Source organism: Zalophus californianus, chromosome 11 (assembly GCF_009762305.2).
Source record: "Zalophus californianus isolate mZalCal1 chromosome 11, mZalCal1.pri.v2, whole genome shotgun sequence".
Classification (NCBI taxonomy): domain Eukaryota; kingdom Metazoa; phylum Chordata; class Mammalia; order Carnivora; family Otariidae; genus Zalophus; species Zalophus californianus.
Window position 1 is genome coordinate 8,305,978 of NC_045605.1, and position 16,615 is coordinate 8,322,592.

General features: G+C 39.5%; 1 protein-coding gene across 1 annotated transcript in view; it reads left to right on the forward strand.

The window, feature by feature from the left end:
• Positions 1 to 16,615, forward strand: part of LOC113915305 (uncharacterized protein C11orf53 homolog) — a 253,599-nt gene that overhangs the window by 123,083 nt on the left and 113,901 nt on the right. Inside the window, exon 4 of the mRNA XM_027581144.2 lies at positions 11,552 to 11,670. The gene's annotated coding sequence lies outside the window, so the exon portion shown is untranslated. The remainder of the gene's footprint in view (positions 1 to 11,551; positions 11,671 to 16,615) is intronic.

The following is a 16,615-nucleotide window of genomic DNA, read 5'->3' on the forward strand; positions in this document are numbered from 1 at the left end:
AAATAAGCCGTAGCCAGTACTCGTACTGTTCCTGCCTGAGGAAGGAGAAAGAACCAGCACTTCTGTGACCATCTGATGTTTCGTTTCATTTTCATTCCCAGGGCTGCTGTGGCCCAGGAAATGTCACTGTAGAAAGGCATCATCAATTGCCATTTTTTTTCAACCTAAGAGAAAGTAGCTTGTTTTACAGTGGCTCTCATTTCCTTAAGGCTGAGCCCCACCACCAAAAGTAAAAATGTCAATTATCTATCTGCTTGTACCGCATTTCATATCACATCTGGATGTTTGGACACGTCTAAATGTCAGTTTTTCCAATCTGAATACAGACGCTCGTTGATTTTGTAATATATGGCTGCGAAACTCCATTTGGGTTACTTTATACCCTTACTAGCATTCCTAAAGTGACTTTCCACACATTTGATTGATTTCTTGCTTACTCCCCTTTTAGGACCAAGCAACAAAGGGTTTGAATGATGAAGGTTCATACCAGGGATCCTGGCAGCTCACTCGGTAACTTCTCTCAAATGGAATCGGTGCCTTGTGTTGTTTTTCTTAGTTAATTGTCATACCTTGAGAACTCAGCGGTGGCGGCAAAGTTTTTCAGCAATAACAGTGGGATTCATTTGCTCGTTCAGCAAGTATTTTTATAGCGTGTGACTCCAGCGGGTCAGTCACTGTGCTAGGCACTGGAGAAATGTAATAAACAACAAAAGAATAGAAATCTGTATTCTTTTTGAGCTTACAGTCAAGGGGGATGGACAACAAAGACTGATAAATACATACTAACAATTGATCTTGGTTAAATGCTTGTAATACATGACAGGTCCTCTGTCAGCAAAGGAGCTTAGAACTCCAGAGATAAGTGGAACAGGCTAGGAACACGGGCATAGGCCTGCCCACAGCTGTCCCCCACCAGAATGGTATAGACTACATATACTTCATCTTTAGACCACACACAAGTAGGCGACTGTCGAAATAGGCAGCAGGATTGGGCTGAGCTGGCCGGGCTACCAGAGGAATGCAGGCGGACCAGAGGCAGGACTAGATGTGGCAGTAGGGATGAGCATCTCAACCCTGGGTGGTGTGCAGAGCAGTTCTACCCTCTCCCACCCCACCCCGCAAACCAGGCCAGAGACCCTGTCTTAGATGGCCTGGGGGTGAGGAGAGGTCACCTAGGGGTCAAGACAGAGGCCCAGGTCCTACCATAGACTATGAGATAGACAGCCTGACCCTGGGGCCGGGCATTCATTCATTTTAGAAATATTTATTAGGCACTCACTATGTGCATACACTGTTCTAAGTCCTGGGATGGCAGCAGACAATCTCCCTTCCTTGTGAAGTTTGCACTTAAAGGTAGATAATAAACATCATAGATAAATGAAGCAAAGAAGGAAGGTAGGGAACTCTGAGAAGATGTTAGCAATTTTAAATAAAGTGGTCAGGGTAGGCCTTGCTGAGGTGACAGCTGTGACGGGAAAAAGGTAAAAGGGGAAGGGAGGTGGCTAAACAGGGAGGATCGGGTGATTGCAGGTGGAGGAAGCAGCAGGTGCAAAGACCCTGAGGCAGGCGTGTGCCTCAGAAATGGCGGGAAGATCAGCTGGCTGGAGTGGAGGAAGCCGGAGGGAGAATAGAAGTTGTTGAGGCCAGAGAGGCAACAGGTGGATGGTATGTGGAGTAGAAGGGAAAGGAGGAGATACAGAAGTCATAGAGAGAACCTCTGCTTTCCCCGTCAGTGACATGGGAGGCCTGCTGGAGGGTTCTGAGCAGAGGACCACTGTGGTCTTAGGTGGAAACAAGCTTGCTCTGACTGCTATGTAGAAAGTCGACAGCAGAGAAGCCAGGGCACTTTCCACGCGGGGCACATTAGGTAGGTTGGTGCCCCCCGGTACGTTCCTTTGTCTAAGAACGAGATGGATGACAGAGCCAGAGGCAAGGCAGTGGCTGCGGCAGGTGGGGACAAAGCCACCTCAGCTGTGGGAGAATCAGGCCGAAGAGATAGGGGTCACAGAGATTGGTGGCTCTCAACCTCAGTTGCACACACATCGCCTCAGGGAGCTCCTAAAAACGTGATGCAAGACCCACTTACTTATTCCTGGGTGGTGTGTTTTTATTAAGCCTCCCAGGTGAGTCTAACGTGCATCCAGGGCTGAGAACCACTGATGGGGACACTGCAGGCTGATACCACACTTCGTACATTTCTTAAATATTTATTATGCCCAGCTGGGAACCGCTCTGCCTAGGACATAGGAAGTGCTCGGGTGATGTTACGTTATTAACAAGGTGGGGGTTGAAGGCCCTTACCCTAGGGGGTGACATGATCACATCAACGGTTTGGAAAGTTTATGTGACAGCGGTGGATACCGTAACTGTGGCTGGAAAGAGGGCCCGGCAAAGGGGAGAACGCTTAGAGCGAGGGTTCTCAGTCTTGAACGAGCATCAGAATCACCGGTAGGACTTGTTAAATCAGCCATTGCTGGGCCCCACCCCCACAATCTCTGGAGGAGGTCTGGAGAGGGGGCCTGAGAATTTGCATTCCTAACAAGGTCCCAGGCAGTGCTGATGCGGCGGGTCTGAAGACCAGATCTTAGCCCCACACTGCATTAGCCTTGTCTGTAGCAAATGGTCAGGTGAGAGGTGAGGAAGGCCTGACCCAAGTGAGAGGCCATGGAGAGAAGAGAACAGGCTGAGGGGTGCTGTGCAGGTCAGTTCAATAAGGACGTTGCAATTGATTGGCTGGAGAGAGGGCTGGGGGCGGGCCCAGGAGAGGAGGAAGTCCACCGGCCGCGGAGGTCCAGATGTGGATGAGCAGCACCTCTTTTAAGGCATTTATGTCAGTTTCTTTGTTAAAAGCAAAAGAGCTTCTTTGTTTTCACTGTACAAGTTTTTGCTTTGTTTTCCGTACTAAATAGTACAATAAATTCCCTTGCCTTGTTTTATCAAATAAAAGAATGCCTGCCAATATCTGTTAGGCTAACATTACAGCTCAATTCCAGAACATCTTGTAGTGGTTATTTCTAACGGGTTCTGGAATCTGTACTTGGGGTACTCCGTGCCTTAACCAACCCACATTTGAAATTGAATTGCTTGTGCGCCAGCTTATCAAGGTTATTATGCCTGCAGAATAATTTATAGCAGATGCAGAGCAGGGGGCCCATCCTCTGATACTGCAATTATCTCAGTAATCTATAAACTCAAAGGCTTAGAGCAAGAAATGCTGTGAAAAGTTTCTATTTTTGACGGACTTTTCTGGTAGATGAAGCGACACAAACGGTTTAAAATGTGTTCCTCATGAAGAGATAAGATGTTGAAAGACCCTGTGATTTAAAAAGCTGGTATCCTGTTGAGGAGCTGTTTAGTCGATTTAATAGTCTGTAATTTGGAGAAATGGTACAGACGAGATGTCCTTTTTTTGTTACAGACTAGAGAATCAAGCATGGTGTTCAGACCACCTATTGATAAATTGTACTTTTCTGGGCCTCGCCTCAGACTTTCTCGATATCCTGTGGCCTCAGAATCTGCATTTAAAATAAGGACCACAGGTTTAAGGGCTGCCCAGAGGGAGTATACTTTTGGGTTCAAGCAGTAGGAAATCTATGCTAAAAATTAGAGCAAAGAAGCTTCACAACATGGGGTTTTTTTCCCATAATTCTATTTCTACTCTCAGTTAGTATACATAATCATATTTCAGAGCAGAAAACCCAGGCTCACCCAGTCCCACACCAGCAGCTTGTCTCTAACGTGTCAGAGGAAACTCCAACCGGAAGTCAGGTCATCCTTCTCTTGAGTCAGTGCTATTTTTACCACATTTAATGGGACATTTATGTACTTGATCATTTTTTTTTTTTGTGGCTGTCACCATACCAAAGCTTTTATGGTTATCATACAATTTAACTTGTTTGCCAGCTACAAATTATGTATTTGTTAGCTAAAAATATAGGTGAAACCAGTTTGAGCAGAGACTATGAAACCCTTAGGGTTCTTTCTGCACATGTTTTGGGACCTCCCATACTTGTCTTCTGAAATGCATTGTCTTTTCCTGACACTAACAGTGAAGAGCAAGCCCTTTATTCTATTTTTCATTCAGCTTTATTGAAACATAATTGACATATGATAAACTGCACATATTTAAAATATGCAACTTGATTACTGGTGACATATGACTATGTCATAATTGAGAATTTATCACCCCAAGTTTCCTGGTGCCCTCTGTAATTCCATCTTCCCCTGCCTGTCCCCCCCGTCACCAGAAACCATTGAACTGTTTTCTGTCACAATAGATTTGTTCATATTTTCTAGTTTTAAATATATGGAGTAATATGGACTCTTTTTTTTTCCTGGTTCTTAATGAAAGAATTGCTGAATGATAGCAATTTTGAGATTCATTCACGTCGTCGTGTGTGTACAAATAGTTCTTTTCTTTTTATTGCTAAGTAGAATCCCACTGCATGGATCTACCGTAATCTATGTAGCCATTTACACATTGATGGCCGGCAGCATTGCCTGCAGTATCCGGCTGCCATAAATAAAGCAGCTGTGACCATTTGCACACAAGTTTTGTCTGTACGTGTTTTCAAATATGTTAGGTAAACACCTAGGAGTAGAATGGCTGGGTCATTTGGTTAGTATATGCTTAATTTTTAAAGAAAGTGCCAAACTGTTTTTCAAAGTGATTTTCGTCCTTTTTCAATTTCCACCGGCAGGTGTTAGGAGCATCGGTTACTCTACATCCTCAAGGACCCCGAACACAGTCAGGCTTTCTCAGTGTAGCCAGTCCGGTGTGTGTTCGTGATGATCTCACTGTGGCTTCAGTCTTCAACGTGTATCTTCGAATAACCAGAACTTAAGACTGGCAAATGTGACTCTGGTTTTCAAAGAGAAGGAAAGGGATAGAAATAGAAGCCAGTGGAACCAATACCAGTCCCTGTCAAAATTCCAGAACAACTAATCAACCAAGTGGTTAATAAATATTTAGAAGACGGAAAGTATCACTAGCTGCCCACCTGGGCATAATATTAACAGTTCCTACTTAGTGAAGATCATTAATATTTTGATAAGACATTATTAGATCAGCAGGTAAGAGAGATAATGTAGGCGCTAATCACCAGATGCAGTCAATAAAACGTAACAGTTGCTTTTCATTATGGGAAATACTTATGTGTTCCTAGGTTTTTAAATCACGGGCACTTCTGTGTCCTCCTCTGTCTGCCAGCCTCGTGTGTGCCTTTGCTTTCATTCTGCTGCAGGGTCTCTTCATTTGTTGTTGGATTAAATCCAGGTCCCCCCACAGGCCCGTGTTTGACGGCGCTCATTTCTGTTCAGCGTGTACTTTTCCATTCACGATGGCCCTCTTCCAATCTCCTACATGTTTTTCCATTTAATCTAGTTGTCAGCTCAGAATATTTTATGAAAAGTCACTTGTACATTTCTTCCCCATAAATTGTTATAATTTTCTAACTGGATGGCCTAAACAGAGCGTCTTATCATATATGCTTATTCACTGCCCTATCCTCGGAATGTTCAGTTTGGGGGCAATCTGGTTATCCTGGTCCAAAGGTCCGAAGGTCCATATCTGCTAATAGATAATGATTGTCTTTATCCCTTTAATGCCATGATATTAAACTTGATTCAATTTTAGCCTTATTTTCAATTTTACTTCTGCATCTTAATCCTAAAGCAGTTCTGAATTTAAGCAGATCATAATCTATGTAGAGTCTCTTATTATTAAAGTTGAATAGCTTCCCAAACCTGCTTCAGTGGTCAGCAGGAAGCAAATTAGAGAGTTTTCCTAAGTGGGGGGGAGGGAAAAAAATCTCCTTATAGATAAGGGGTGATCATGGGATTTTTTTTCCCCAGAATGTTCCCAAGATGCTTCCAGAAATCACAGGATACTGTGCCTTGCTGCATGTTTCTAGAGGAGAAAATAATATTTAAGCAGGGTCAAAATGAGTAAATTTTTATCTTCTCAGCCAACAGGGAAAACTAGAAAAATTGCTTACTACTCTCTTTTTCCTAAACCAAGAAACTAACAACAAGAAACAAGACAGCCCCCTTCCACAATGGAAGGGACCGGTAAGAAGAATCTGTGAGGTCACTGAGCCTGATGTTATTAAAAGAGGAATCCCTAGCAGTAAAAAAAAAAGCCTTATTTATCCAAAGGATACAAAAATGGTGATTCGAACGGCACACGCACCCCAATATTATAGCAGCATTACCAACAATAGCCAGAATGTGGAGAGAGCCCAGATGTCCATCAACAGATGAATAGATAAAGAAGATGTGGTGTGTACACACACACACACACACACACACACACACACACACACACACACTATGGAATATTACTCAGCCTTCAAAAAGAATGAAATCTTGCCTTTTGCAACAATATGGATGGAACTAGAGGGTATTATGCTAAGCAAAGTAAGTAAGTCAGAGAAAGACCAATACCATATGATTTCACTCATATGTGGAATTTCAAAAACAGATGAATATAGGAGAAGGGAAGGAAAAATAAAATAAGATAAAAACAGAGGGATGCAAACCATAAGAGACTCTTAACTATAGAGAACAAACTGAGGGTTGCTGGAGGGGAGGTCGGGGGGGATGGGGTGACAGTGTGAAGGACATCAAGGAGGGCACATAATGTAATGAGCACTGAGTGTTATCTGCAACTGATGAATCACTAAATTCTACCCCTGAAATTAATAATATGCTATATGTTAACTAAATTGAATTTAAATAAAAAATTAAATAAATATTAAAAAATTAAGCCTAAATAAATAAATATAAATAAATAAAGCCTTTATGCGGGCATGAAAACAAGGCTAGTTTGGAGACTGTGTAGCTAGAAATGTAAGAAAATTATGTTTTTTGTACGTTCTATGAAGATTATTTCCCTTGGATTACATTAATACATTTTTTAACGTTCTAAATGTATTTAAAAAGTAAATTTGCAATCCCTGAAAAACAAGATCACATCGAAATCAGTCTACAGGTATACCAATTGTCCATTCCCAGCCTGGGAGGCAGTAAGTTTTTTATTTTATTTCTTTGTTTATTAAAATCCTATAATTTGAACTAGTAGAGTGTACAGAAGCATTTTTCAAAATATAGTTTTAGTATCATAATAAGCGGAGGGGGTTGTTAAATGTAGATCCTTGGGTTCCCTGCAGACCTCTTGAATCTCTGGGGTTGGAGTCTAGGAATCTGCGTTTTTATCAAGGCTCCAGGTGATTCATGTGATTGTTGAAGTTTGAAAACTTCAAAGAAGATATACTGTAGGTCCAGTTTGGTGCTCAGAGATCAGATCATTACATTTACAAGAATAAGCTGAATACTTTTTAGTTTGGAATCAAGTTGTAGTTTGTAAATCATGCTAATCTATTATCTTAAGCCTACTTACAGCCTGGGAATTCCCTATAGATGACTGGAGATTTTATTAAGCTGAACTTCCACTATGCACTATAGAAAGCCCACCACATTCATTTGCTTGCATATGAATAGCTGCATTATGATTTGTCTTTATACTTTGGTGCTTTGTGAGCAAAACTTTGATGGGGTTATGGGACTAATTTATCTTAAACTTAACCTGAAAACTTTCTGGGAAAATATGCCTGGTATACTCCCTGACATATAATAAGCACTCTGTAAATATTTACTTAATGAAGAAATAAATGTTTGCTCATTTCATCTTTTCTACCCCTTCTTGCCCTCCAGTATATCTTGTAGTAATTAATATTGTCATCCACCCAGATTTCCAGGCTAAAAATGGGAGCGTTATCCATGGAAGCCACCTTCTCATTTACATATGATTGATTACTAAATCCCCTCGTATTTGTACCATATAGAATTTTCTCACTTCCCTGGTATTTCCCTAGTTGAGTTATGTGAGATGTTAAATATTAGTAAAAAGAATGATAAATCAAATGTATAAGGATAATGAGCATATGTGTGCCTAAGAATATATCCTATAAATATATAAGCATTGTCCTGCAGAGTGCAAATCAACTAATTGAAGATTTTAACACAACCCTTTCAGAAACTTTTAAATCAAGTAAAAACAAAAAACCAAACAAGCAAAGGATTATAGACTTGAATAAGATGATTGATAAAATCAAACCAACAGACATATGGAATTTTATACCCAACAGAGAATATGCATTGTTTTTGAGCAAACATGAAATATTTACAAAACTCTGTGTTAAATTATAAATAATCAGCATCACACAGACTATATTCTCTGCTCATCATGCAATAAAATTAGAATCCAGTGACAAAAGACCTTTTTTTAATCTTCTATACCTGGAAACTAAGTAACATACTATTAAATATCCCTTGAGTTAAAAAGAATACCATAAGGAAAATTACAAAATACTCATAACTGAGAAACAAGGAAATACTACATGCCAAAATTTTTGTAACACAGTTAAACAAGTACTTAGTGGGAAATTTCTCATTTGGAATATGTTTGCTGGCAAACAAGGAAGACTGAAAAAAAATACTAAGCATTCAACTCAAGAATCCGGAAAAAGGAGCAACAAGCATATACCCGCAAAGGACCAAAAAAGGAAACAGCAAAGATAGGAGGGAGAAATCAGTGAAAGAACAAAAGAGAAGTAGAGAAGACTAACTGTCTGAAACTGGTTCTATGAAGAAATGTGTAACAGAAACAAACCATTGGTAGAGAGGGTGGGACTGTGCAGGGAGGGGTGAGGAGCCAGCGAGGGAGAGGCGGCGCTCAGGGCAGAGATAGATAACTACAGAATGAAAGGGAGTAGTAATTATAATATATATAATAGCTTTTAACTTTCAGTTATACTTGATGTAGTATATTATTACACATATCTTTCTATTATATAGTGTACTTAAGTTATAATTGAACATGTATATAGAAGCATATAGAATCATATGTGATACAGTGTATTTTTACCTTGTATGTAATATATATCATATATTGTGTATATGTTATATGTAGTATCTCATATAGTGTTGTGTATATATGTCACAAAGTATTCTCTAATTCATAAATTTATATATTATATCCTGTATAAGTACCCAAACAAATTATTACATTATGGAAAAGAGAACAGCTGGATGTGGGGGCGATCTGGCTGCAACATCTGTTACCCCACTGATCGACAGCCAGGGTTGATTCTGCTGATCTGGCGGCCAGTGTTGATTCTGCTGATCTGGCAGCCAGGGTTGATTCTGCTGATCTGGCGGCCGGGGTTGATTCTGCTGATCTGGCGGCCAGTGTTGATTCTGCTGATCTGGCGGCCAGTGTTGATTCTGCTGATCTGGCTGGCTAGGTGGCTGTCCCCTCCCTCTTGCTGAAGTAGAAGCTCCAAGAGGACGCCCTTCCCAGACAGAGGAGGACCGTTCTTCAGTCAAGGGTCTACGAGTAGCCGCGCTCCCCGCCTGGGAAACCTCCCAAACAAGCTCTCAAGAACAGCTGCAACAGAAACTAAGGAAATAACAGTTACACAGTAACTACATAAACAAAAAGAAAAATATAAAATGGTCAAAATTTGTTCAAAAATAAATTAAAAGCCCAAATAAACAAGGAGCAATTTAAAAAGTGAAATTGTAGTGAGGTTTTCCACACAGCAAAAGTCTCAAGCCTCAAGATAATTTTAGAGATAAGTTGCTATCACATATTCAAAGAACACATCCTTATTTTCTATGTCATTATGGAATGTAGAAAAAATAAGAAACACTGTTCAACTCATTTTATGAGACTAGTTTAACCTTGATTCCCAAAGTAGGTAGGTCACTGAAGGAAAATTACAGGGCTACACAGGAACACTAGTAAAAGATCCTAAATAAAAATATTTGCTAAGCAAACCCAAAAGTGTATTAAAAATACTACATTATGTTTAAGTGGATTTTATTCCAGAAACCCAAGGTTGGTTCAACATCAGAAATATGTCAGTGTAATTCACCATATGAATAAACTAAAGGACATAAATCATAGGATTATCTCAACTGATACAGAGAAAATTAATTCGATAAAATTGAATAACTATATATAATTTTAAAACACTTCTCAAAAAAAACTGGGGAATAACAAAAGGAAATTTCCTTAACTTAATAAAGATCAAGTACCAAAAACCTAAAGCAAACATCATTCTTAGCAGAAAAATTTTAAAACTTTCCCTTAAGATTGAAACAAAACCAAAGATGCTTACCATTATGTTTTACAAAGTCCTGGTTAGGTCAGTTACCTATACGACAACCAAAAAAAAAACTAAGATATAAAGATTGTAAAAAAAAAATACTTAAAACTTTCATCATAGGCAGAAAATATAATCATTAACCAGAAAAGCAACAGAATCAACGGGTAAACAAAAAGAAGTGATGTGAGAGGTTAGCTTTATCACCGGATAGATCAACTTACAAAAATTCAGTAGAATTCCTCTATACCAATAATAGTCAATTAGGAAATATTATACCTCTTACGAGTGCAACAAAACTATACGATATTAGGATTTTACCTAACAAAGAATACATAGGACCTCTATAGGAAAAAAAAAAAAGATGTGGTTTATATGAAAGACAAAGCCGTATCCTTTCGTACAATACACAGAGCTAGACTCTGAATCAGATGACAAGCAAAAGAGGAAAATATAGGAGAACTCTTTTGTGACCTAATAATGTAGAAAGTCTTATTAAATAAGACTCCAAAATTAGAAGTCATGAAGCAAAAAAAATAAAAAGTTGTTGGATTTGACCACAACAAAACTAACAAGATGTTGAGCCCTGAATAAGTCAGAGGCACTTGGAAACCTCACGTCTGTAATGCATATTCACAATAACTCGTGAGACCTTAGAAAATGGCTAAGATGTGTCTTCATGGAGTTTGGGATCATATGTGTCTTGCTCTTCATAGCTTGGGGAACTCTCACGGTGCCTGGCACATAGTAGGTGCTTAATAAATATTTACTGAATAAACAAGTTTTATTTTATTTCCTATTCTACATAGTAAGACAAGGGAATATGTAATCTGACTTAGAAATAGTTCTTTAGAAATCCTAAAAATTTTAAGCTTCAGTAATTTAAAAAATATTTGGTTATTTAGAAAATGTATTTATGCAAAATACTTCGTTTTCCAATTATGGTAGCTAAATAAGGAACTACTTCATCCTTATTTTTACTTATTGTTTGTGGCACTTGGGTCAGTTTTCAGTGTCAGTTTAATCATGTGATTTAGAGTTGTACTCAATGTGAGTTGAAGTTTGCAAACTAAGTTTCATAAGACATTATTGAGTAAATATTTCTCTGAAGTCCAGTTACATTATATAATCTGAATTCCTAATTTCTGCTGCTTTGACAGGCCAGATGAAGAGGTAGAAGTGAGAAGAGTAATTCATGACTGACTTATGTCTTAGCTTCATTTCCTATGATTTTACCCCTCCTTGAAACAGCCCTGTCTTACTCTTGACAAGAAGAAAAGCATAATATTCTTACAGTTAAATAGACACAAACAAATATTGGACCTAGAGTCTGTTTGGAATCCTTCTGATTTATTGGCTGTGTTATTTTTCTGCTGCCACAGGGTTTGGAACCAGGCTGTTGGCAGACTGTAGGAACCGGGCAGCTATCTGTGAATCCAGAAAGAGAAACGGGGTAACAAATCAAGTCTTCAAAGAGCAAAGCCGATTTCAACGACTGAAGGTAATTTCTGTTCTCTAAAGAGGAAAAAATAGGATTTGATAAATGCTCTCCAAATATTGCTACAGTTATATAAAGCCTCAGAGTGAAGCTACTTCAGACTCATTTCCTCACCCCCAATCATGCACGTTCTTTTTGGTTTTCATACTCTTAACTGTTCTGTTTGCCTAAAGAGGTTGGCATCATGCCTGTAGAGTGATGTTTCACAACTGGGTGCTCACTGATTTCAGGTTCATGCACATAGTGACTTCCGTCATAAGCCAAAGGGTAAGGCTTTGTGGTGTACACCCTATGGGATAAAACACTTTTCCAGACAATGTTGCTTAGAAGAAGTTACACTGACTCAGCTAATTCCTAGATGGCCCTGCCTACCATCTTGTGTCTTAAAATTGCAGAGCAGAACTGTAGCTGGCACCACTGAGACTCTAGTTGAAATTCATTTTCTAAAAACCATGGCTTAATATCTTCCTATAGCCAAAATGGATGGTTCATTGCTGAAACACATTTATAAAACTCTTTTGGTTGTAAATGATAGAAATCCAACTTCAATAGCTTGAGCAAGAGATTGGCGTTATTGTCTCAGAATCCAGGAAAGTTTGAGACAAAAGAAGACCTTTGAAACAGCAGATACCCAGCTGGTTTCAGGGACTATTGAAACTAGCAACCCAAATGCACCCCACCTACCCCTTTTTGTACCCCTCATCTCTCAGCTAAGTTTTCTTCTCTCTCACTAAAGATGGCTCTCTTTCACATAACGGGAAAACATGGGTACCAAAATCTCCTAGGTACTCTTTATAACTTCTAGCACAAAATAAGGACTGACGCTCTCAGTTCTAGTCAAAATCTTCAAAAAAAAAAAATGATACTGGCTCAGTTTGATCAGATGCTCAGTCACAGGGGTGAGGTCATGTTAGAACAAAAAGCTCTTACAATAGCCATATAAATAGGGATACAGAGCAGAAAATATCACAGTTGTTCACTTCACAGAGCATCAATAGTAAATGTATTAGGATAAAGTAAGGGTAATCTGGCTTTCTATGAACCTTATTGAATATCACAAAATATTTTAGTTCAACTCAAGAAAAACCCAGTAGATCTAGAAAAGCTGTATAGAAAGATAACAAATAACAAATTACTTTAAAGCAAAAAGCATTGCTGCAGCTAGAGGGTCATTTCACAATGGCAGAAGGTTTTCTTTAATAGGAAGAAATAAAGATTCTTAATACATATATAGCTACTAATTTGATGTGAAAATATATAAAGCAAAAGTGACACATAGAAAAGTGGACAAGTCTACATATTTAAAAATATCTTCCTGAAATATACCCATTCTGTCCAAATTACCTAGATCACCACTGCCAGAAGCAAACATTTCCCATGAGATTTCTTAAGAGTTTAGGTTTCTGCGGTTGGTAGATAATGCCAGGGAAGTCCTGTCTCTGGCACAGAGGGACGAGGTATAGCTTGCAACATGTCAAGATCACTTAGTTTTCGATCCAGAGTAATTATCACTAATCCTACTACTGGATATCATCTAATGACTGGGTGATTAAAAAGCAACATGGCAAAGAGATCTCTGCCTCACTTTTCTGAGATGAATCCAAGCAGTTATATGGCCTGTGCAAAAGCATAGCTTCTTATGGAAATGTCTTCACAGAAACACAAAGGTGGCCTCACAGACCAAATGAGCTTTCAAAAGTTGAGAGAAAGCAAGTCATTTCTATTTCTTGAGGATTTAATATTTTTTTAAACATGAATGGCAAAAAAAAGAAAATTTGTGGAATATTACTTTAAATATTATATTTAACAAATCAGCACTTTTAACACATGATTATGATGATTGTATATAAGACAATATCTACAACTGTAAAGTGGTGGATTTGGCAAATATGAGGTCCAGGCTGGATGCCCCTGTCACAACTCCTCACCTCTGGGGAGGGACTACTCCCCTCCCCAGAACCAAGCCCCACAAGAGGCCCCAGGATACACGTACAAACTACTTTGATTTAAATTCCACAGACCTAAAGCATTAGTCTTGGGAATTAAGTATACTGGGATCATACCTTGCTCAGACTAAGACCCACATCTTTTTCTTAAAATGTTAAATCCTTTGTCTAAGATCAGAGAATTCCCAAAAACTAAGTGGAATGATTACTGAGGGGTAGCTTCCTAATCAAAATACTTTCTTAAACATAAAATTTGAACCTATAATGAAACTTCCCTGGGACCATGCCAAATTTGCATATTCCTAATGCTAAAAGGGAATAGTATTAGCAGGCAATAAAAGAAGATAATCAGGGGCCAAGGAACCAGCTTTGATGATCAAAATGCATTTTTATTTAAAATGTTTCACAGATGAAGAAACCAGCTTTGAGACGATGTCATCCGTCCACATTCCCACAGCTAATAAAAAGTAGGATGCACATATACTCTCATGTCTGTCCTATCCCAAGACCCACACTAATAGGTAATAGTGTACTAGGTATTTTGCTGGATTCAAATACATTTACTAAATTCATCTATTCATTTCATTCTTTTGTTCCTATAATCTTACATTTAATAAATCTTTATGAGCACCTAACAATAAAGGCATTATGCTAGGTCCAGAGAAACAGCAAGGAACACAAAGAAATCATTGTCCTCATAAACATGCAGTCTTAATGAAGAAGACTTAATACGATGGAAAAAAATTTAATGTATTTGGGCAAATAAGACTTGAAGGGGGTTTGTTCAGATGAGCACTATATACTGTAAGAAAGTGTCTTAAGCAATAGAAGCTAAACAAATGTGAGTGTTTGAAATAAGAGTAAGAAAGGATTGGCCTGGTTCCTAACATAATCTTACTATATGCATAATTTTATAAATGATTTCATCCTACTTCATTGAGTAGATAGATAGATGGGTAGGTAGATAGATGACAGATACACCCATGCATAGATAGGAGCATAAATGGTAGACAGATGGATGGTGACAGGTAAATCCGTGATACATGATTGGGGTGGGGGTGGAGAAAGAAAACCCATAACTCAGACAGAAAAAGCAAGAATCCTAACTTTGGACTACATTCTTCCTGAAATTCCCTAAATTTTGCTTTCAAAGTATTCGCAGAAACCATTTCTACTTTGTCTGAGAGTGTGATGACCTAAGACGCTTAGCCACCCCTGTGTTAGCCTCGGGGTCCTCGCTTACGTTCCCGCCTCGGGGTTCTTTCCTATTCCATGCCGTTCTAAGCAGGAGGCAGCCTCGGATGGGCCAGCAGCATCAAGAGCCATGGATGCCACAGCTGCTACTTGTTTTCTGTTTGTTTTTGGTGTTCTCTGCTTAAGCTTTGCCATGAGTTCAGACTGACCTCTGGCCATTGGTCTTAATAAGTGAAACTGAGTATTTTATAAGCAGTCAAATGGGGTCCATTATCCCTTAGCACACACCACATTCCTTATGCACATGGGGTGAGAGTGCACGTAAACAAACAGGTGGCAGAGCTGGGATAAGCACAGACCACTCACCTCTGGGGGCTGTTCCTGCATGGCTTTCACAGGGCAGAAACCTTGACCCAAATACACCCGCAATCCTCTTCACCCTCTAACACCTAAGAAAAATATACATCCAAGAAATAGATCTCTTATATCCTCAGGCTTCTTGATCCTGATCATTTTTTAAATTAAGAGAAACTTCATTTGCGGGCACCTTGGTGGCTCGGTCAGTCAAGCGTCCGACTCTTGATTTCAGCTCCGGTCAGGATCTGTGTCCTGAGATGGAGCCCTGCATCAGGCTCTGATTAAGATTCTCTCTCCCTCTGCCCCTCCCCCCACTCTCTCTCTCTTAAAAAATATTGATTTCTTCATTAATCCCCTCATCAATCCTTTCAGTCAACACTTGTCAAGCACCGATTGTGTTCACATTGCTAGTGGAGAGTTGGGGAAAGAGAAATCAGGGAGGCTCTGGCCTGGAGAAGCACTGTTCATGAACCAGCTCCTGGGGGAGCTCAGGCAGAAAGACATGTCTGTTCACCAAGTATTTCATAACAGTCTTACCCTTCTAAGCAGACCTGTTTATTTAACTTCCTTCTATCGCTGCATACTCTAGGTCTCTAGCTCTGTCCAGGCTTAGGTTTCCAGAATTCACATGAATTTTTATAGTTTTACATTTCCATAGCTTCCCAAATGGAACTCTCTTGTATGAAATGAAAACATAGAAGCACCCAGAAAAACAACAGCTCACATCATTGAAATCTATAAGAAAGTGAAATAGCAGTAGGGGAAAATGGCCTTTTTAATGCCAATTATGTTATCTCAGCTCTATCTTAAATAAACGGAAGTGGGAATAGGGAGTATATTCGGCTTTCCAGAAACAGATGTTCCTCTCACTCGGGTACTAGAGTTTGACACTGCTTTCTAATGCACCAAACAAGGACATCTAATTACCTTAGGAAGCCAACACTTCTTGATTACTCTGTGCCAGGAACTGTGCCAAGCACCAGCGATACATAGATAAATATGACACAATTTCTGTTCTCAAAGAACTTGGCTTATCAGAGTGAATCCTGTGGCTTCCTCAGAGTTGGTACAGGCAACTATTTAAAAATATATCTCTCCAGATGACATTATTGGGATGGTCCTGCATCTCTGCCTTAAGCCAAAGAACAAAACTCAAGGGATCACAGAAATCTGGGGATAGTTCTAAGCAAGCAGGTTAGAGCGTCACACAGCAGGCTCTAACGGAGTCCATGGGAAATGTGTAGCCTGCTGCTTAGTCTGGAAACCAAACATGGGTGCAAACACTTAAAGAAGAAATGCTTACAAGTGGTTCTAAAGGAAAGTGATGAACAGAATGTGACTTTGAGGGTAGTGAGGAGGCGTGGGGAGAGATGGGTCATACTGTCCTCACAAGATGTCAGGACACCCAGACCTGCCCACCCTAACACACCTCCCCTCTGGAGCCCAGAGAA